At 41.9% G+C, this 23,324-nt stretch overlaps 1 long non-coding RNA gene across 1 annotated transcript in view; it reads left to right on the forward strand.

The window, feature by feature from the left end:
• The first annotated feature begins 2,115 nt into the window (after window positions 1–2,115).
• The window catches only part of LOC138224524 (uncharacterized), a 38,426-nt gene continuing 17,217 nt past the window's right edge, over window positions 2,116–23,324 (forward strand). Inside the window, exon 1 of the long non-coding RNA XR_011183012.1 lies at window positions 2,116–2,224. This is a non-coding gene — a long non-coding RNA (uncharacterized lncRNA). The remainder of the gene's footprint in view (window positions 2,225–23,324) is intronic.

Raw genomic sequence — 23,324 nt, forward strand, 5'->3', positions numbered from 1 at the left:
AAGGAATCACAGTAATTTAATAGGACAATTTGGGGAAAACTAGAGGATCTTGTTTAACATAAATAATAGTTCATATATTGAATATAATGTACTGTATAATTACTACAATTGCTACAATATTTATAAGGACAAGTACAAAATGAACTAAAACATACAGTACGTTCCTCTTTCTTTCATTAAACATATTCACTTATACTGAACAATTAAAAAATGTTATTACTTAATATTTCACAATTTAAATGATTCAACAGAAAAAAAATTTTAAAAGAAAACATTCAAATGATAGATGTATATATTTCAGAACTACACAGGCATCTGTGCATTCAAATTATATAGATTTGTTTCAGGGGTAAAGAAAAACATGGTTTTCCGCATTTCAAGGTTTTTGACCATAATACATTTTAGGATTATTAGAAGCCCCAGAAAATTCCAAATGATTTAGATAGAAATCAAGACTGGTCAAATCACTGGTAGATGGTATAGTATAGTCCCCATTACCTGTAAAGCGCTTTGAGTGGAGTGTCCAGAAAAGCGCTATATAAGTGTAAGCAATTATTATTATTATTATTATAGATGACATTTAAATGGACACAAGTGCATAGTGTTACTTTGCAGGTAGCAAAAACGTAATCTGATATAAAGAAATAGCACAATGGAAAGACAGAGACAACTTACTGACTACATTCTAGTCCAAGCTGTTCATGGTGACCAGTCCAGGTTTCAGTGAGACCAATTTTAATTTACTAGCCATATTTACATTCAAAAATTGTTAAACAAATAGAAAAGCAGATCGGAATATTAAGATGGTTTGATCATGATCCAGCATTTGTGACCAAAGATTTAAACAATGGGCTCACAAAGGAATTACCTCATTTTCACAATCATGGAGCAGGGAAATCTATAAGGATTTTGGACTCTAATGGTACTTATGGTTTGGCAAACCGACTTTTTCCAATATCTACAGTTGCGTCATGACTTTTTGAAAGAGGTCAAGGAACATGATTGAAATGTCCAAGTGCCTTGCTGTAACTCGTCCCCAGGCCCAGTGTCCGCCAGGAATTTTCTCCCCTTAAACATTTTGTTATTTCTCTGCAGCAGGACACAGCAGTAGGCTGGTTCAAGTGTTAAATTGAAGCTAACTCCCTTGGCATTAAATTTAAACAACCAAATTTCTATCTCTTATTGTGTCCACTTAGCAGACAAAGATATACAGAATTAAACAAAAAAACAGCAATAATTTTTTCCTGTCTTCAAAGATAATTTTTTTCAAGTTTCAGTTTTGGGCCTGCCAAGTAGATGAAAATGTGAAGACTGGAACTAGAATGAAATTCCCCCCCAATGTATAAAAATTATTGAAAGTCAATAAAAATGTGTAAAAGCTATTGCAGCTCACAACTGGGAACCTACTGAAGCTCAGCAGGTGTGAGCCTGGTCAGTACCTGGATGCGAGACCTCCTGGGAAAAACTAAGGTTGCTGCTGGAAGAGGTGTTAGTGGGGCCAGCAGGGGGCGCTCACCCTGTGGTCCATGTGGGTCCTAATGCCCCAGTATAGTGATGGGGACACTATACTGTAAACAGGCGCAGTCCTTCGGATGAGAGATAAGACCGAGGTCCTGACTCTCTGTGGTCATTAAAAATCCCAGGGCGTTTCTCGAAAAGAGTAGGAGTGTGACCCTGGCACCCATGCCAAATTTTCCCCTGGCCTCCTAATAATCCTAATAATTCCTGTACTGGCTTCATCACTCTGCTCTCCTCCCCACTGAGAGCTGGTGTGTGGGGAGAGGACTGGAGCATCATCCAGGTGGTGGTGGTGGAAGGGATCCCCATCACCTGTAAAGCACTTTGAGTAGAGTGTCCAGATAAGATCTATCAGATAATAAAGAGTCTTTTTCTTCTGTTAGGCATTGAAAAAAACTCTAGAGTGGCCTTCGGGTATAAAAAGGTGACCACCGATAAGAGTCTGATTGATTACCACCTGCTGTGTCAATAATTAACAGCTGGAATACAACCAGAGCCTCCCAGGGGAAGTCCCACCCCCTAAGGGCTCTGAGTGGTGAAATACAATGAATGACAGCATTTTTCACCAATCAGACCAGCTTTCTCGAAGCGGTCAGTTCAAAGTTCAGTTCCAATGGCCACATCACTCAGTTTCCTCCAGATCTGGAGATGAGTAAGGTTAATGATTTGTGGATATATTTCTGGTCTAACGGATGCCCCGAACAAGGTAAAAACATGGGATATATTTATTAATTTTTTTGCTTTTGCGGTCGTGTTTGGCTGGGTTATTGATTACTTATCGACGCACTTTGGAAGTCGCCTGAAGTGCGTCATCAGATAAAAAGTGGTATTGTGATCGATTGGCTTGGTGTATTACGGACCTGGAAACGGTTTTGTAAAGCTACGATTGTCTGTTGGTGAAATGCTGTGAAATTTGAAGTTTGTCTTAAGTAAATCGTGACTTAGTGTGTCAAACGCTCGGTCCCTCGGGCGGTTCCGGGGGGCAGGTGGTAGATTATTATCCAGCCTTATAATAAGCGCACTAGTAAACAATGTCAAGCTTGTATCAAGACATACTGAGCTCTAGAAAAGAAACAACAGACTACATGAGTTAAAAAAGTAGGAAAAGGACCTGAGCGTTGCTATCACTAATAAGGAATGGGAAAATATGTGCAGAACGCAATGAACTTTCATAAATTCAAAAGGATGGCGAGTGTTTTGGTGGAAAACCTACATTTGATTTTTTTATAATTGCAAAAATAAAATTGCCACAGCTTGGAGTGACTGTGATCATGGGGAAGCAGACCACTTCCATGTATGAGTTGGCAGTGTCAGAGAAGAAGTGTGGTCCCTCATCCAAGACGGTGTTTTGAAATGGCAAAGCCTCGCTCAGTTCTGTACTGGGTAATCTGAGGTTGAGGGAGGGGCTACATACCTATTTCAAATTTGGCAGCTGCCTTATGGGAGGGGTAGGATTATAAACGTGGGAGTTCAGAGGAGGCAGCACCTGAAATCCCTCTTGTTCCTACACTTTGTTGCTCTTTGGTGAAGAGGTGCATCCTCAACCTTGACATTAAAGCAAAAACAAATGCTTGGAACTTTGCCACTTTGATGTGTTTTTGAGAGGATTCCTTCACCAAGCCACTGGTTGTTATGCTCTTACTGAGACATGAGAAATAATACAAAAAAGCCTCACAAATGTCCTGACCTGGATCCTATTAAGAAAATCTGGAAAGTCCACATGGTGTCCGTATGCAATCCCCAAACATCCCGAGAGATCTTGAGCCAGTGTGCAATGTCGGTACACACTTGCTAAAGATGCTTCACAGGTCTGAATACTTATGCATTCCACATATTTCAGTGTTTTTCTTCCTAGTTTTTGCTCACATTTACTGCAACTTGTCTTACAATTAGAAGTCCTCTGTCTGTTTAAAAACTGAATGCATCATTTTGTTATTTGACAAAATCATCCACCACAGGAAGGGTCTGAATACTGTACTTGTGCAAAGCTCTGTGTGAAAGCGACATACCCAAAAAGCCCACAGTAGGACGGTGAAGAAAGAGTTCTGCACCGATGCAAGCGGCAGCAAAGCGATATTAATACTATGAGAAGCTAACGGTGGTGTCTGTGCGGCAGCTGACTCGACCAGTAAAAAAAGAGATCCAATTGAAATGCGATGGTGAGAAGTGCAAAACAAAAAGTGTCAACATTCTCGTATTGTGTGAAACGGGAGGCCATGGGGCTAAAAAAAGAGGGAGGAAAAAAACCTTTTAGAGGGAAGGGGACTCTGCACACCTCTCCCTCTCGGCTGCAGAGCGCAGCGGAGAATTCTGCGGCTTTCAAGAGTTAAAGTGGCGCTTGTGTGATGTGAAGTGTCTGTAAATGTGCTGGAGCCCATAATTCACCAATTTCACCGCTAATTACCAGACAAAGGGAGGACGTGGCGCCTGACGTGGGGGGTCTGCGCCTGGGGTGCCCGTCGCTGGCACAGCTGGGAGAGAGCCGTGGCGCGGGACCAGGACGGGAAGGTGGGGAAACACTGGCGGCGAGGGGCTCTCGCCTGGCGCGGGCCCAGAACACATAGCTGGAGGAGCCCCTGTATCGCTCCAGGGGACGGGCACAGCTGCATGGCGGCTGGCTTTGGCACGTGCTTGCAGCCAGCGCAGGGAAAGCGGGGAACAAGGGTGTCTGTTGCCGTTTATACTGGCATCTGTGCCACCTATCTTTGGCAAAGGCCAGGAACCCAGTTCTCACTGAAACAGGCAAATGGCACAGTGCCTATGCAGAGGCTGGGCACCATCCAAGAGCTCGTTCTTTATGGCCTTTTCCCCTGTTTCTGCCGTTCTCCTTGCATTTCAGTCACTGGAACAAGGAAAGGTTTATTCCACGCTGAGAACAGGCACAACGTTTCGGCTGTGGAGCCTTCTTTGGGTGTGAAGAGCAGCCACATCTGAAGAAGGCTCCACAGCCGAATAGTTGTCTCTTTTCTTTTCAGGATGGAATTAACTTTTACTTGTTCCTTTGCAGCCTGCACATGCTCCCTGCATGAACTATTTCAGTCATTGGTCTGAGGTGGAACAGGGCAGGCATCAACGAATACACTACAATGATTCTGTTCTTAATTTTATTACAATGAAGTCTAGATGCTCCATTGTTGTCATCAGTGTGTGATGCCATGTGATGTGATTGAGCTCAGACATCAAAGGCACACTAAAGCCGTTTCTCACAAAAGTACATATAGCTTGTTCAGAAGTCAGTCCATATGGTGCTCGTTGTCTGAGAGAGGACCACTGACTGCTGGTTGCAATCAGCTCACATAATCACAGATTTGCTCATGCTGTATCAAGGCAAGCCACGATGATAAACGTGTATTCCAGACAAGATGCTTTTGTGATTTGGTTCATGGGGCTTGCTGGAACAGAAATGATTTCAGCTTCACTATTCTAACACTCTCTCCTCTTAACCTGTTTTAAAATGATTACCAAATGTGGCAGCAATGACTTTTAATACAGCAGTAATCCCCTGCATTTGCTATTGCATGCCAGTAAGGTTCAGATTTGTCAACCAGGGGAAACATTCACTCCTGCAACTTCCAAAGAGCCTACAGCTTTGCAGTGACATCAGTGAGGGAGGGGTGGGGCTGAACTGGAGTGGGCGAGGGGTGAGGGGGTGTGGCTGGAGTGGAGTGGGTGAGGGGTGAGGGGGGATTTTATTTTATTTGTGGCACAGTGGTTAGCACTGCTACCTGACAGTGCTGGGGCCCTGGGTTCAATTCCAGACCCGGGCTTCTGTCTGTGAGGAGTTTGTATGTTTTTATCTGGGTGCTCTGGTTTCCTCCTACAGTATATAAACATATATACCATAACCTTGAATAAGAAGAAGTGTTGATGGACTTCTCCAACTTCCAAAGGAGTTTTTGACTACCTTACCAATACACTTTGTACTAGTGCAGCGAGTGATGTAAATACAGCAACTTGTCAAAACTGCACACAGAATCCGGACAAGCTAGGAAAAACTGGCCTGCCTAAATGATGCATAAAAGACCCTGTCTATTTCTTAATGTGTGCTTCCTTGATAACAGTGTGCCGTGTTGGCAGTAAACAAAGGGCATTGCATTCTCGAGAACTCTTGAGTGAGTGTGGTGACGTAAGGAAGGTGGAAGTGTCACGTGATGTGAATGAAGCACCAGTAGACCTCTGTGGACCACAGCCCTCCTCCTTCCACATGGAGGACAGACCTGTATTTTGTAACAGCAGCAAGACATTTGCGAGATCATTAAGCCGCAGAAGGTAGACAAACAGAATAGAAGCGAGATAAAACTGTGTGGCAGGGGGAGATGTGAGTTCGATACCAGGAGGGGAAATAAAATGATGCTGTTGCTTTAACTGCCCCCCCCCTCCCTTTTATATTCTTTAATACAACCTGAATTTAATAAATATATGCAAATGTGTGCAGCGGTACATGCCTGCTGTAAATCAGGCAGGAGATGAGCTTTGAGCGGTGCGCAGATTGAGGCGGAGAGCTGACCCGGGGTTAATCATTTTTTACTTCTCAATCACATTCAATACAGATGCCTGTGTGTGCCGCGCTTAAGCAGAATGAACTGCGTTGGAGTGTGGCTGCTCGCTCACATGCCCGCTCTCTCTCTCTCTCTCTTGATCTCTGTCACTCCTGTCTCCTCTTTCTCCCTTTCCCCACCCTTGTCGAATTTCTTCCTGTCTTCAGTCACTCTGTTTTTTTCCCATTACAGCCTTACTGCTATAGTTTCTCCTTCTCTCCCTCATCTTCCCCACTCCTTGGTCCCTCTCTGTTGTCCTCTCTCGCCTATTTTCTGACCCTCTCCTTCTTCCTTATGCTCCCTCCTTCTACAGTTCTTTCTCTCTGACACTCAGCTTGTGCCTCCAAGTCTTTTCTACAGCACTTGTATGCTGCATATTTAACTGACTCTTGTATGTCAGCAAACTCTGCAGTGCCTCTCATGCTTAATTGTGTGGAGCAACCTTTCCATTGAGATCAAGAGACTTGGAAAAGGACAGCTCTTCATTTTGTTCTATATTGGACCCATATTCTTGGGTGGTTCCTATAAATACTCAAGGCTTGTTATTAATTATGATTCGTGGACAGCTTTCAATCAAGGGAGCAACTAGACAGATACAATTGCATTGTTAGTATAGAGGAGAAGGCAAATCCCTTTGTTTTATATGTTGTGCAGTATCGGGGCAGGCACGAACCGCTCTATCGGTTTCTATCCTACGTGGATAATGTCATATTCATGTTGTCTTAAGAAACTAAATGGATATTTTTTGGTAAATGCATGTATATTAGGGGTTTGTATGATTATTTTACTGCCTGACCAGAATTACGAGGAAAAGGTGAAACAGGTGGCTTATTTAATAATCCCTGTGGTCTCTTTGGCTTTATGTGAGAGGAAGAATCCTCTCAGAGGGAGGGAAAATGATAACAAACAAAATGTTCTTGCTGCATCATTGGTATTAAATGTGTAATGTGGCCAAAAGAGGGGAAGGAGGGCTAGAGAAATTGTGCAGGGGGGCGCCAGCACTCTCGGAGGCACTGGATTCAGGCTCTGTGTGCTACAGGAGGGAGGGCTCCAGCGCCAACACAGCAAACAGAAATAAATAAACCGGAGGCAAAGCCCCAGCGTTTAGCTGGGAGTTTAGCCCCCTGCCAGAGTGACTGCGTCTGATTATGATCTAGCCTTTCCATTCCAGCAGATTGTGTTTACAGCCGGGCTCTGCCTGGGAGATGTGGTGTGACACTGCCTAATTCCAGGCAATCTCGCGCCCAGCAGTGTGTGAGAGAGGCACCGGCAGGAGGCAGCGAGGGAGAGGGGGAGAGAGGAGAGCCGGAGACAGACAGGGAGAGGAGGGAAGAGGAAAATAATGCAGTGAGGGGAGGTGGGAGGGGGATCTGGTACAGAGAAAGGGAGTGATTCTGAGGGAGGAAGAAGAAATGACAGATGGGGCGGAGGAAAAGAGGAGAGGAGGGAAGGAGGTGGGTGACCCCGCACGAAGAAAACAGGACCAGCCAGGTCAGGAGGAGAGCTGGAGCGGAACCGATCCAGGCGGGACAGCGCTTGGAAAAAGAGGCCGTGCTTTTTGAAAGTCTTATCCCGTCGCTTCATTTTCCAACTGGGCCACTTCAATTTCTGACAGACACCTGGATCAAAAGTGTTGTCAGCACGAGATCTTACTTATTGCTTCCTCAGAAAGAAGACCCCAGCCCCTCGCCTTCAGACACAGAAAGCAATCTTTTCCCCCTGGCTAACAGAGTTCAAGTTAATGGATTCATTCAGGCAAGGATTATCTTAACAAGGTTGGGGCATAGTATTTTTTCCTGGTCCTGTTTATCATGGACCTTGTCATTTATGGCACAGGTGTTTTTTTAGCAATCAAAGGACTGAAACTTGAGTGTTATAAAAATAACTGACACTAACACTGCAGCATATGGAGTGCTTCTCAGCATGCTCAGAACACAGAACATTGCTCATGTGTCACAAGACAGGTGCAGCTCAAGGAGTTCCCAATAGCCCACCACACTAAGTATATGATTGAGAATAAGCAGAACATACTTACAGCAAATGCGATAGGTTTCATTTCTATCTACCTCAGCAGACGTCAAGCACAGTTAATGGTTGAGCATTCTGCTCCACCTATTAGCCATATAACTAACAAGCACAGAATCAGTAATTTGTCTGCTTGACAAGAAAATAGTTTAAGCAGAAGGCTCTCTACGTCTATTCACAGTGCAGAAACGGCACCAATCGATAGGTGTGTGGCCAATCTATCTGCAGTCTGGAGAGTGTTATGTAAAATCAGCTTCAAATATGACAGCACAAGATCGGCAAACTTGCATCTTTTCAGTGCTGACTTTGCAATTCTACCCTCGTGCTGTAAGGTAGCATCAACCCTCAAAACTGAACCTTGCCCTCGTAATTCATGGGCGCTTTTACATAAATGGGCAAAAATATACTGTGTTTAGAAAAGTTTGATGAAAAGGCTTTATAAGTGCAATGCGCTAAGGTTAAAGAAGTAGCCTTTGTCAGCATTGCTGTCTTGTTTTGTATCACAATTATGTTTTTGCAGTGTTACTGTTTCTGCTAAAATGTAATTTGTCATGCTAACTGTACCAGCAAAATGAACCTCTGATTACAAGCGTGTTTGAAAGGGAAGTTACAGTATTACAAAACATTACAATTTCTTAGTAAGCTTGAGTCTGGTGTAACACTGATAGGCTTCCCCCATTTACTTCCCATTAAAGTTTCTTTTGTGGAACATGGAATTGTTTCTCTTTCATGCTTTCCTTCAATCATCAGAAAGATCAATATTAGAAATAATTATTTACCTTATTACATGCAGAAAACCATAATCCAGTGTCCAACCAACGACAACCCAAGTGGAACACATTTAAGTATATATTTAAATGTATACTCCTTTTATAGCGGAAATGTTGATGGGTTTTTAAAAATTCAACAGCTTGACAAACAGAGCTAGAAAATGCCATTCTTCATTCATTGCCTCAATTAGATTTTAATCATAATTACCATAATAGAATTATCAGGCTTTAAAACACAACAAAGCCAATGGATGTACACTTGAAATGCCGAACATCTATGACTTTCTGATTTAAAGTCTACATATATTTTTGAAAATCAAAAGAAATGAAGAAATACAACATCAGTCCTTGTTTCCTGTAGACAGTGTGCACAGTACAGTATATATACATATCTTAAGTTTCATTTGAACTTTTATAAAATCTTGGTTTTTCCAAACAGAAATTTTTGAAAGATAAAAACTTGCACAGGATGAAGTACAGTGTGGGAGTTTTCCAAATCCATCTAATCCTCATGTGATTTTTACTAACGAACATTGAAAATATTTTTTACAGACCGGAAGAAATACACGGCAAACTATAAAAAAAACATACCCTCCCCAAAAATTCCACTGCCAACTCTTTATTGTCTTTCTTTTTTTTCTTCCACTTTATTTTTCTTTCCTCTCTCTCTCGGCTTCTTTCTCACAAACTTTCAATTTGTTCTGCTATATCAGCTATGTGGAAAAGGTAAGTCCTGCTAACAGTTTTAATCATAAGTGTGCAAAATGAGTCAGTCCCAGGGAGTTGGAGAGAATGAGGGAGATTTGCATAGAGAAAATTGGTTTCACATGAGGCCAGTGCACCTCTCCACGCTCTGCAGAGCACCGAGAATTAAAATGCAAAGCCTGCTCACTTAAGGAAATCTTCAGCAACAATTGCAGCTTTTTTTCCGGTTTCGGTCTAGTGTTATTCCCTATCTATCTCTTAACTGCTGAAGCCATCCCCACAGAATGAGATTAAAAGCCCTATGCTTCTACCTTAAAAACAAATAAAAATCTATATTCCTGCAGGAAATACTCCAGGACCTTGATGAGAGTCAGCCCATCGTGATTAGATTTTTACTGCTTGTTTTATTTTTTTCCCCTTGATAAGTCAACATTTTCTTTGCAAATTGTGCACAAAATGAGGAACACCCAGATGGAATGGGCAATCTTGGTCGCAAGCAGTCTGGGAATGTCCACTTTAAACTCCCCCCTCATTTAGTGGGTGGTTCGGAACGAACAGGGAGTGGTTTTTCACCTTGGGCTCGCCCGCAGGAAGAAGTGCAGTCTGGCGATCTTTAAGCCAAGACGTGTCACACATCACTGTAACACAACTACAGGTTTATTCTGTCTGTTCACATTCAGTCAAGTCAGTGCATTCCCATTAATCTAAGAGTCTCCTAGAGAAACTCCGACTTAAGGCACTTCCAGGACATCCAGACCTGGAGGAAGCTCTTCTCTTTCAGCTGAAAGTAAAGTCAGTCAGATAGCAGGCCCAGTTGTACTGGACAGAAACCAGCAGTGTAAAAAGAACTGCACTGGAATTAAAGTTTTAAAACTCATCATGGTGTGAAATGTTACAAAAACACATTGCAAACTTGTAGCAAACCTTGCTATTTGTTATGTAACATGGACTGAGTTCAGACTACATCTCTTAAGTGTTTATTTGAGCACTAACATATCAAGCAAAAGCTGTGAGTAAATAGAGTTCTTAACCTAACACAACCCTCACCCCATTTGTAACTGTATTTTCAGGCTACACTGTCACACTATCCTTAACATTTCTCCCTTTTTGTAGGTAAACGTCCACTGGAATAGGCATTATGCTAAATAAAAAATATTTAGTAGTAAGGAAAGAGAGTGTTACAAAACATCCTATGCATTTTCATTTCATGTAACAATTCTCGTTTTGCTTCGTAAGCTCCTTACAATCCCTAATGCTTTATTTTAAGTCGCATGAAAACACTTTAACAAATGTAATTTGTTACTATTGCATAAGTGGATACCAGTGCAATGCAGTTTGATAACAGTAAAGGATTTGAACACTACTTACTTTTGTACCTATTTTATTTCAAAATACACTTCCACTTAATCTTCTCAAGTCTTTGTTACAGTCTGAAGTAGTCTATTTAGCTAAGTCTTTCAGGATTTCAAATACATCTGTCTTGTCCCCGGGGGCATAGTGGTACCATACAGTAGTTAGCATTGGTGCTTCACAGTGCTGGAGACCTGCGGCAATTCTGGACATGGGGTGCCAGATCTGTGGAGTTTGTATGTTCCCCTGTTGGTTTCCTCTCCCAATCCAAAGATGTATTGGTAGGTTTCTTGGCTTACAGGAGAATTGGCCTTTGTGTGAGTGTGTGTGTCCTTTTCTGCCTATTAGAATTTATAGTTGTATATTAAAGAAGGTGCCCTGCAGTGGACTGGCATCCCACCCAGGGTGTACCCTGCCTTGCGCCTGTTGCTTACCAAGATAAGCTCCAGCTCGCCCACAATCCTGAACTGGATGAATCAGGAAATGGATGGATGTTATCGTATCTCCTCATGTTCTCCCCCTTTCAAGATAAGACCAGTTCAGTTCCTTCAAACCCTCAGTGCACGACATGGCTTTAAAACAATGTGATATTGGAAACTTTAATTTAGAAAATCTCATAACATTGTCCTAGGCACTTATATACATTATTGTAATATGGTAGCTAGAACTGAATACAATCTCGATTAAGTCTTTCTCTCAAAATAATTTCCATGATGGACGTGACAGCCAAACAAAACAATGTCCCAGATATAAAATGGTCATCATATCTCTAGTATAAAACTAAGGAACTGAGACATGACTAAAAATGCATATATATTTTGAATAGCCATTTACTAGGCTGTTCTGTGTTCAGCCCTGGAAAACCTTGTGCTCACTGTATAAATTTATAAGATGATGACTGGGCTTTTTAATTCATTAACATCTTTTTTTTTCATCACATGAACAGTCTCTCTTTTACAGAATATGTTGTCAAGGTGAACCATCAAAAAGTACTGGAGAAAAACTACCTGTGATGTAACTGAAACCAAATAGACAAAAAAAACAAAAATAAAGACAGTAAACAAGCTAGTTTGAAAGGAGGAGTAAGTAAATAATACTGACAAAATACTTTTGACTATTCTGCAGAAGACCTTGGTAGGCGTTTTGCGCCACCTACAGAAAAAAAACCCTTTGAAAAATAAAAGTACTTCAGACATTGAACCAAACCATTACGTAGCTGCAGTTTAACATTACCCATACTTAAGCACAAAAGAAAAACAGTTTGGTCTGGATGATTTTTTAATTGAGTCTTTTAAATCATGTAATAAAATCTTAGAATATGTGAACAAAAATACAACTTAAAGAATTACAAATTTTTGAAATCATTAACCAAGATTTAATGGTCTAAATCTGTCAGTATGAAACTGCTAGGAAGTATTGACTGTGGCCTCCATTCACATTGATATAATTCTAGCATGGCTGGTGCACAGAGCTGACTGCTATGGGATGTTCTGTCAGTTCCTGCACAGCTGCAGCAGTTTTTTTGTATGGGTGGTGGAGATCAGACACTGTTTTAGCACTGACCAGTCACAGTTGACTCTTGTTAATGTTATTAGCAGGAGGATAGCACTGCAGAAGGTGGTGAAGTCAGTGCAGCTCATTACCGGCTGTGAGTTACCAAACATCCAACGATCTACTCAGCTAGATGTCTTAAGAAGTCCAGGTCCATTCTCAAGGACCCCAGTCTTCCCAGTCACAAACTGGTTTCTCTCCTACTGTCTGGTAAATAGTACCAAAGCATTCGGTCAAAGTCCAGCAGATTACGGAACAGGTTCTACAATAAGACTGCTAAACAGGCAACCTGCAGGTCCTTTAGCAGATCACCCATAATGGCTACATGGACATACAGTTTTCACTGTATTCTGTTGATAAATAAACTTTGATCTCACAGATTTTCTACTGGACTCGAATGTTGGCTGTAGCATTGTTTTTTTAGCATTGTAATCCTAGCACTGTGTGGCCTTACATTGCCTTGCTAGAACTATCAAATTGGCATCCAGGGTTGGATAAACTGTCGACTCAATGTATTGCTGAGCAGTGGTGTTGCCCAGAATCTGCATCAAAGCTGAATGTGTGCTGAAGGAGATTCCTCCGCATGTCATCACATTTCCACAACCCCGGTAGTTGGTTTTAACCACACAAATCAGAACAGCATTTACCTCGATCTTTCCACAAAACCTCCATCAGGTCTGTCGAGGGCAAGCCTGTATTCATTGGTGACAAACACCACTTCGTCTGCTGTCACCTCAAGTATGTTTTGCCCCACAGTAGATGGCAGTCTTCTCTGTTGCCTCTGAATGGTCTCCAAGCATGGGAATCATTGTCATGCATGCAGCTGGCTGCAGAGACTTTCTGCTGATATGTGGGTTATTTCTTCCTGGAATTGCTATAATCACTGCAGTCTAAAAATGATCACACAGATAGATCGGATGAATCTGATGGTCCTGGGTCAGTGTGGCATTCCTGGCTTGTCCCAAGCCTGGTGAGTCTTGAAGCAGAACATCTCAATTTCCAGGCAACCTTCTCACAAACAGACTGCCTTCAATCATACCAATAGCAGCAGGCATGATTGAAGGCGATCTTCATTACTCATGCAGGGTATGGTGGTATCTTTCACTGTTCTTGCTTTAATTAATATCATGTCTTTTGGAATGGTTATTTATACAGGTTCTTAATCAACTCCTTTTAGCATTGTAATTCAGCTCAAATACAAAACACTGAGGACCTGGTGTTTTTATTAAATAAAGTTGAGCTCATTATTTTGTTATCGCATAGAATTAAATTGATCAAACAACAAATCTACCTGCTATTTAAAATGTAAATAATATTATATACATGCCCCATGACCTGTTAGTGTAAAAAAAAAATGGATATTGATTTATTATGCATCTTAAAAAAAAAAAACTATTATACTAATGCATAATTATTTGCACCAGCATGGTGTTCTTCCATATGATTTAAAAAAACATTCAGAAAATGGTCTTAGCGTAAAACATCTCAACATTTCTTTCACCCTTTATTTAAATCCATAATTTCTTACTGTAATTTAAGGACATTTCTTGCCTTTTCATGTTTAACACCTTTCTGCATTGCAACTTCTCTAAAAGATTCAGTCAGGGATAACACTTTGAAAAAGGAACCTATTACAAAACTTTTGCTTAGGGACAAAACATGTCCTTAAGACCTCTCAAACTCTCATTTCTCTCTGAGGCATAACTGTAGAATTGAGGAACATGGTTTCCAAAGAACAAGGCAAGATGCTCCAGCTGGGTCAAAGGTTATCAGTGCCTGGCTATCTAGAGCTGCTGTGCTGCTTTCTTCCATCTCTGCTCCTGCTTTTCTGCAGTGGTAGCGCCATCTACAGGCTGGTGTTGGAAACATCTTGAGAAAAGAAGCTCGTACTGCCCACCCAAAAGCACCTTGTCGTGCTTTCTCATAATGTTTGTCCCATTCCAGGAAAAACATGCAAGCACTCATCCAGACCTTCCCGGGCCATATCATTACACCGTGTCACCCTACCGCCCCACTCGTTTGCTTATCATCGAAGAAAATCGGAAAGCTTACTCACCTTGACCCCTCCCTCCTCCCAGTGCTACGTAGCTTATTGATCTGAGATCCTTATTAAGCTATTTCTTTACGTATTAGAGATCACCACAATCCACAACTCAGTGCGACAGCGAGCATTCCCCTGTACCTCGGGTTTGATTTATATTCATTTGTCTCCTAGAACAGGTCTGGATGTTGACTGAAGAAATTGTGTAGGCAGGCTGTCGTTTACAGCTAGTCTTGTTTCTACTTCTACTGCTGGTGAAACTAATCATAATAGTAGGGGTAATTATCAGCAGAAAGTATAAAAAATAAGGCTCTGCTTTGTTAAGCTTCAAATAGTGTCACTTTGTTCACTTTAATTTTGTAGCAGCACAAAAAAAACATTTTCTTCCACTCTGTGCCTCAACCGTCAGCAACCAATTATGGCAACATGCGCGCTATATGTTTGCTCAAAACACGCTACGCTGAGTTGGCTACATTCGTATTTTTACTAGAAGTTGGATCAAAGATCGGTTCCCTCATCAGGTGCAGGTAATGGAGAATCAGTGCACTGGACACTTTCTGCCAGACTGTATTACAGGGTAGTATTCTACAGTTTATTGGCCCTCCCGCAGTCCTAGGAAAAATGAATGCCTAGTGTGGGAAGTGCTAAAACTTCCTCTGTTTCACTGTCCTTTTCTATATTTCTTCTCTTACTGAAATATTCACCCCTCCAACACCTAACTAATCCATTCCAGTCCCAACAGCAGCTCCCAGGTGACCAGCTGCCCCCCCTCACCCCTCTACCACCACCTCCCCATACCTCGCTGACAAAAGGCCTGTCTGTCCCCCGCCTAAATGATTTAAGTTCTAATCAAACATCATTTAGGCTCCATCTCGGAACACTCTCCTGGGGGCCCCTCCCCCGTGGCCCGTTGCCCCAGCAACCACTGTCTCATTTCAGAAGTGTCAGTTCGCATTATTGTCTTCACGCTTCCCTGTGATAACCCGGGCTTGTGCTACACCCCCAGAGAAACTAGCTGTATCAAACCAAGCTCCCTCCCCCAGCCCCGCTCAGCCACACCATCCCTTCGCGCGCGCACACACACACCTCGCCTAACCCCCCCTCCTACCCAGCTCTCCCCAGCTCTCCTCACACATGCACACTCCCCCTTAGGCTCTCCCTGTAGAGAAATTTGCTGTCATTTCATTTCGACTGATAGGGAAAATCACACACAGATGGTCGGAGATGCGAGCTTCACATAGTCACTTGGCGTTTTTTTTTTTGCCATCTCTTTAAAATTCTCCAGCTCTTTCTGCTAAGTAAGGGGTGTGATGCCCGGAGGTAGAGTAGGGTAGGAGCTGGAGCTGAGGGACTGGGACTGACGCAGGGCAGCAGAGGAAACGGGGAGGGAGGGAGACGCTGTGATGGTGGGAGGCTGCACTGGGAGGGAGGGAGAGGCAGCCGGCTGTACTGGGAACGGTGCAGGGATCTGAGATGGGCAGATGTGGAGAGAAGGGGAAAGAACCAGTACTCGGATAACGATGAAGAACTGGGAGACGGAGAAGCAGTGTGGAGCTGTGCTCAGAGGCTGGGAGTGAGGGAGGCACAGGGAGGCACTGGGATAGACACAGGGACATAGGGATAGAAGGACACAGGGATAGGAGCTGCAAATACAGTACTTAGACAAGGTCCAATGGGGGAGTTTTAGATGAGGTCTTCAGAAAGAAGGAAGCAGAGAAGACTTAAGGTTAGGCTCCTGTAATGAGTAGAGCCCCAGGGCTTGGAGAAACTCGAGGCTCAGCCTGCCTATCAGCTTAGGGACATGGGGAGAGCAGGGCAGTGGGGACCAGTAATTAGAGCTAAGAGCCCCTGAGAGTGTTAAGGAGTTAATCCTCCAGGTTGGAGTACAAGGGAACCCAATACAGGGGTTAGCGCCTTGGGACGGGAGAGACGACTTGCGTTTCGGCCAGCAGAAACAGTCCGGAAAGTTCCTGCCGGGGAAGGTGGGAAGACGTCCTCTCAGCAGCCGGCGGAGGGAGCAGAGGGCCAGTCCTGAGAGAGAGAGAGGGGCGGCGGGGGGGGGGGACACCAGCCAGTAAAATAAAGTGAACAACCGAGAAGCAGCAGCCGCTCCAGTTTCTCACATCGAAGAACGTGTGTTCGGCAGATGTGTGAAAGAGAAGCACTGCTGCCACATTTACATTAAAGTGGAATTTACCTCCTCATCAATTATGGTGAGGCTTTTTCTCATCCCAGTAACAGTGCATTTCATTTGTGGCGAGTCACACGGGGGGCTTATTATAAAATCTGAAAGCCTGCAAGGTGCTCTCTTGAGCAGGTTTTTCTTGCTAGAAAAAGTATTCTGCTTTAACAGGACAGGATGCAGTCATGCATCCCTCTTCCCCATCATTCCTATTCCTCATCACCTTTATCTTAGTGGACATGCTCTTCTCTGAAGTCAACAAAAAGATGGAATTTCCGTGATGGACAAGCCATAAACGGGCACTTCAATCTAACCTGCCCAAGTAATAAAAGACTTCACGCTGGGGGCTGTTTCTTAGAGAGCTAGGCAAAACTCAAGCATGTTAAACATTTTCTCTGCCTGACCAAATGTAAAAAAGCATTCACAACTGCTTTTGGATTAGCTTATAAAGTTTAAGAAAATGGAAAAGGAATTCAAATCCATTGTTCATTGACTTCTTAAAACCCATAACTAATTTGGAAGGTGCAGGTATTAGAAAATGATTACTGGTAGTTTGGTACAAATGTCTCTTTTCTGTACATCTTAGCTGCAAAAAATATTTATTTAAAGGAGAATGCTGTTGATAAAGCATGGCATGAGCACCATTTCCAACAGAAGACCTGTCATTACAAATTGTCCCCAGGACCTTGTTCAAACCAGCCCAGACATCTTATTTCTGAACTCTTAATAACTGATTGATAGACCGATTTTTTTAAAAAATGGAATTGCACACATAAAAATGTGCTAGGACCCCGGTGCTGGCGTTTCATTCTGTTTCAGAATTTAAAAGATTTCCAAGAATGTGCTCTGCAGTGTGCCACAACAGTGTATGTAAATACTTTGACTCTTTGTGTATGTCAAATCAACTCAGGTTTTCTACCAGAGAAATGACTGCTGAATGTGGCTTCAAACACCAAGTGCTGAGGAAAACTGAAACTATGATCAATTATTTTATTCGATGACTTTCCGTTTGTAGTGTTATATCTATAGTCTTCAGTCATGAGAGAGATTGCGTGAGTTTTGAGCAGTGTTTGAACTGAAGTGTCGATGCTTAGTCCATCTGGTTCTTTTCTGAGGTCACCAATGCTACAGAAAGGCCACAGTGATAGTGAAATCACCTATTCCCTGTGTGATTCGAGATCTCCAGGACTTTTTCAAAGAAGCTAGACTTTTTTTCAGAAGATGGTAGCTATATACTAAAGTATCTATATAGCAAATATACAGTAGTGGCTTTATCCATGCTAATAGAATAATAGAATGAATTGTGACATACTGAAACTGGATTTCAGTAATTAAATCCTCAAATCTCAAGATACTACAAAAAATCAAACATTTAGAAATAATTATTTTGACAATAAGTGTTAACCTTTTGCACAGTTAAAATTGCCAGTTCATGGCCATACAGAAACGTGTGATTCCCATTCCCAGTACTGTTTTGATTAAGCTAGTGCATTGCTGGATTAGTCTGTATGTTTCTATAAAAGAAAGACAGGAGTGCATCACTCATGAAACATACCAGTATGTGAAACATACGCCAGTGCTTAGTGGAATGGCAGTTTGTCAACTGAGATAACAGGAATAGAAATGGTACCAGACTTAATCGATGAAATATGAAACTTTTTTTTAGGGTTTCAGAACTACAAAACACACCGTTTTTAATGAATTCAATTGTATTACAATTATTGTATAAAGACCATTAAAACCTGTTCTGATATTTAAGGACACACACAGATATGGATTATTTTCCCAATTTTTTCTGTACGAATAAGGTGAAGAGATATTTGTCGGATACTATGTTATGAATCAATTTTTAATTGCAAGCAAATATTATTAATGCATCATGACAGTAACCTATAGTGCTAGGCTTCTGCTTCAGTGGTGGTAATCTTTTATATACTGTAGCTATTCTAAAGAGTAATCTTCTGAAGTATTTCTTTTCTTTAGCGTTGTTTGTCTGTACGTAGAGAAGAGCATGATTGTGGTATGAACAGAACCTGAGGTTAGATTTGGGTTTTTATTTTTGTACTTGGTTTAAGCAACAAACTGTTGAACTGGTTATTCTTGCAATGGGAACTCAAGGTACAGAAATCACTGTGAACAGTTCTGTTAATAGGAAAGCAACAGATGTATCTTAATTAAAACTATTTATCTAATAAACATGTCTTTGACCTTTTATTGCTATCAACATATTCCTTTGGTGAAAGTATGCCTTTAACTGTTATTTATTGTTATGTTTAAACCTTTTAACTATTGATCAATTTCCCAACTCTCCATGAGATTAATACTGAATCCTGTCAGTGTTGTCTTTTTTTACTGGGGCAGGAAGGCTGTCTCAAACTAAAGTCTTTTGACACCGTACCATACCTGTTCAGAGAAATACACATCATAACCGACATTAAATTACATGAAAATGAAGTTGATTCAGAAAGCTTTACTGGAAAAGAAAGGTTGTGTCCCCTCCAAGATATAGTGTCTCCTTACTATCTTGTATTTACCTACAGTATACCTTTTGCAGTGGTTGGGAGATCGTGAACTGGTCATTCCTTGCTGGTGTATAATCCCAGAGGATGGTGGTCATTTTTAAATAATTGTCATTTTAGGTGCATGTCTGCTGTAACCAGCACCTACATGACAGAGTCAGAATGGGACACTTGGTGATACACAAGCACCTCAAGCATTTTAAGTGAACATAAATATTTAAGAGCATTAGAAAAACTGCAAATGAAAAGGGTCATTCCACCCATCTATCTCATGGGGTTACGAACGGTTAATAGTTTTAAGGCTCTCAACCAGCTGAAAGACGCCAGGGTAGCAGCTTGGACAACATCAATGGGTAGTTTGTTTCAGAATCACTGTGTAAATATCTCCTTCATTACACAGTTTTAAATTCACGTTGCTGTGGTTTCCACTTGTGTCTTCTTAATTTTGGTGAAACAAGTTAAAGAATTGATTCAGTTCCATTGAGTTAACTTTGAAGATTTTGAATACTTGAAACAGGTTCTCTCTTCATCTTCTTTGTGAGTAAAGCTGTTCAGATCATTTTGCCTGTCAGGGAAGGACATTCCTTTAACTTCAGAAATGCATCTTGGCACTTTTGTCTTGACTGGATTCAGATCAGCAATATATTTTTTGAGATGTGATGTTCACATTTGTATGCAATATTGTGAATGAGTGAACATGAACACATTGTACAATGTTAACATCCCTTTATTTAAATTCTGTGCTTTTACTATATATCCTAAGGTTAGATCCTTCCTTTGCTTTTTATTGCTTCCACATGTCACTTGTCACTTCCACTTGTCAGGAAGATGCAAATATGTCAACATAAACACCTAAATCAGAAGTTTCTTCAATCTGATTCCCCATCTTATATTTATAGTTATTTTTATAACTGTGTGTAACACTTTGCACTTATTTACTTTAATGTCATCTGGCAAGTATTTGCCCAGTCTTTTTTTTTCTCTTTTTTCAACTTGAACTGCTTCTACAATGTTTGATAACTTCAATTTTGGTATCATCTAAAAACTTGAACTTAAACTAGTTTACAAACAATACCACAATCCAGATCATCAATATTAATAAGGAAGACCTCTGCTCTCATGCCCTTCACTGACAGGCGAAATGATCTGAACAGTTTTACTCCCACAGAAGATGATTAATTAGCCTCCTGCTCATTAGTTCTCTTCTGTGTTCACATTCCCTGCGACCACCAGATGACTTCATGCCCTCATTCCTTGTGCCTGTTGCTTGCTGTGGAAGACTCTGGCTCCCTGTGACCCTGAAATCAGTGCAGCACTCTGAAAATAGATGAATGTCTCGTGCTGGTTTGTGCACTTGTAGCTCTAGTGGAATCTGTTGCTGGTAGAACAGTCAAGTACCCTGCATTCCTGGTGGTCACTTTACATTTGTGACACTCCCATAGCTGCAGGTTGTCAATATGGCACCTGACCTCTTCCATCTTTCCTGTCTCTCTGAAATGCTGCGTTTCCACTAATGTAATTTACTCCTGTTGTGTCATATTTTGGTGATAACAATTCCATGATAATTCAGTAGCTTCTGTCTTTTGGATTTTGTTCCTAAAACTCCTGGCACTCAGGTATAACTAATTAATACCCAGCCCTTTCATGTTTTTCCCACAGGTTCCCTTTTCAACTCTACTCCCTATAAACCTCCCCTTGTTGAGTTATCCTTCCTTCTAGTTTAAATGCTGTCGGAGTAATTCCTGCCCCTATCCAGCCGGTATCCATTGTGTTCAGAGTTCATTCATCATGTCGGTACAGACATTTCCAGTTTCCAGTGACCGAGGAAGCTGAAGCCTTCTTGAGTTTACCATGTTCTCAGCCACATGTGGAGTTATTGGATTAACATTTGCTGTTCGCAGTGCTGTTGACACAGTGTCCCTGCTTCATATCACACCTGCAGTGTTTCCAAGTACAGTATACAGTCCCCAAAGCCACATTTATTTAACAAAACAATCTGTACTAAACCTTAAGAGCCAGTGAAGTTAGTAAGGTAAGATTTATGCAAGGACATGAGAGGGACATGAGAGATTTCATGACCACAATTCAGCTTGCTGTAATGCCCAGAAGAATAAAATAAAGGAAACCCAGGGTTTACACCATAGAATAAACATCAACAGATTTTACCTTGGAGTCTCTATGTGGTTTAACCTGTGGATGTGGTGATATTGATTACCAGAGCGTTCCATACTAAGCTAATACTAAGGGATTTTCTTGGACAAAACCTGGATTAAGAAAAGGAGACAGAGAGAGACATATGTGTAATAGTATATAATCACTAAATTCATCACCTTCTGTTTTTCACCAGTTTGCATGTGGATCTCACTTGTATTTAAATCCTCTGTGATCTTTGTGATGCCAAGGAATGCAGTTCTTAAAACCAAGGAACCGTTTTCTTAACATAAATACTGCTCCATTGGGCCCATGAGAAAGGCTCTGAACCCCAGCTGCTCCAGGGGCGCCGTATAAATGGCTGACCCTGCGCTCTGACCCCAAGCTTCTCTCCCTGTCTGTGTGTCTCATGGAGAGCAAGCTGGGGTATGTGAAAAGACAAATTTCTTATGCAACAAATTGTATATGGCTAATAAAGTGATCTTATCTTATAAATGTTGATAAAAGTTTTCTTTGGGTACTTAAAAACCAGTATCAGGTGTTTTTGTCTCGTCAGTTGCAAACAATAGTTTGATTTAGTTTTCTATTTTGTTGTCTAAAACGTGTTCATCACTAATTATATTCATCAGATCCCCAGAAATCCATGAAATGTAAGGTTTTTCAAGAGCCCCTCTTTCCATCGAGAACATCTGGGCTGTGAAGAGCAGAGCTCTGGTGCCACCCTGAGGACAGACAGATTGCTTCACCTCTTGCCCCCCATTGTCAGCCAGTGCTACAGAAACCAGTTACCAGCAGGGGTCACTGTGGCTCATCAGGCCAAGGGTCATCTGGAGACAGTTAGCAATATGGCCCAGCTTCGATTCAGACTGGAGCTGTAACCAACTGGGTATCCTCTCGGGAGTCCATCACCCCTGGTTCAGTGTACAAGCAGAGAAGACCGAAGGGGACTATTTGTTTATATACCCTGTGTATAGGTTTGTTCATATACCCTTGTTTCTTTCAAGAAACGACTGGATGAGATCCCTGGATCAACTAAGCTAACTGTCAAACTGGCTGGACAGGGACAAATGGCCTCCGCTTTTTGTAACCTTTCTTCTACTCTTATGTCCTGTGCCTTACTGTGCAAGCACTTCAACATTAGTGATCATGACGTCATGAATAATTGAGTGCTTTCCAAACAAATGTCTTTTATATCTTGATTAGGTGGTCATGCATGTTTTCGTAATCATGTCTGCATTATGAGTGCGAGGTATCAGCAGCAATGACGAGCGCGCCAAGCTGGTGGCCGGATCACATGGTAGCAGAAGACAGTCAGTCAGCACTCTGAAGGTCACAGGACACAGGATGTGTTCCTGCGGACCTGCGCACTCTCAATTTTGTTTGCCAGCTGATTTTCTATACCTGTGGAATCACTGCCTGATGAATAGAATCGCTAATCCGCACGTTTTGGTGCACCTGATTCTACATACCCTCTTAACCACACTGGCAGAACTAAGGGTTCACTTACTTTTTCATACAAAGGTATTGAATGATGGCTGATTTTAAAAAAATAAAATGATGACAAAGTAGACTAGGTGAAGGTCAATTATGTCTAAAAAACGTTGGACCATAAAATCGTAAAGCATCTCTGTCCCAATTAAAATGCTGAGTCCCCCACAAAATCTTTCTTGAGCCACGTCTTTCTTGTTTTGACTGGCAGTAGCCACTGGAGAACTTTAAAAGGCATCCTAGACTTAAGACGGGTCGTGATACAGTGGCCGTGGCGTCGTGGTTGAGCTCTAAGTGGAGTGTTGCCCCCGTGGTTGGCATACCGAGCCCCTGAAAACAATTTCAGTGTGCCCACGTCCACCCCCACCCCCCAGCTCTCTCCAGCGATCAATCGCACTGTCCCCCCAGCCGGCTTCTGATACATTTAGCTGAAATTAATGAACAGCAGCAAAACTCCCCCTGCACTCAATATAAACCTGCCGCAGC

The sequence above is a fragment of the Lepisosteus oculatus genome, chromosome 22 (genome assembly GCF_040954835.1).
Source record: "Lepisosteus oculatus isolate fLepOcu1 chromosome 22, fLepOcu1.hap2, whole genome shotgun sequence".
Lineage (NCBI taxonomy): Eukaryota > Metazoa > Chordata > Actinopteri > Semionotiformes > Lepisosteidae > Lepisosteus > Lepisosteus oculatus.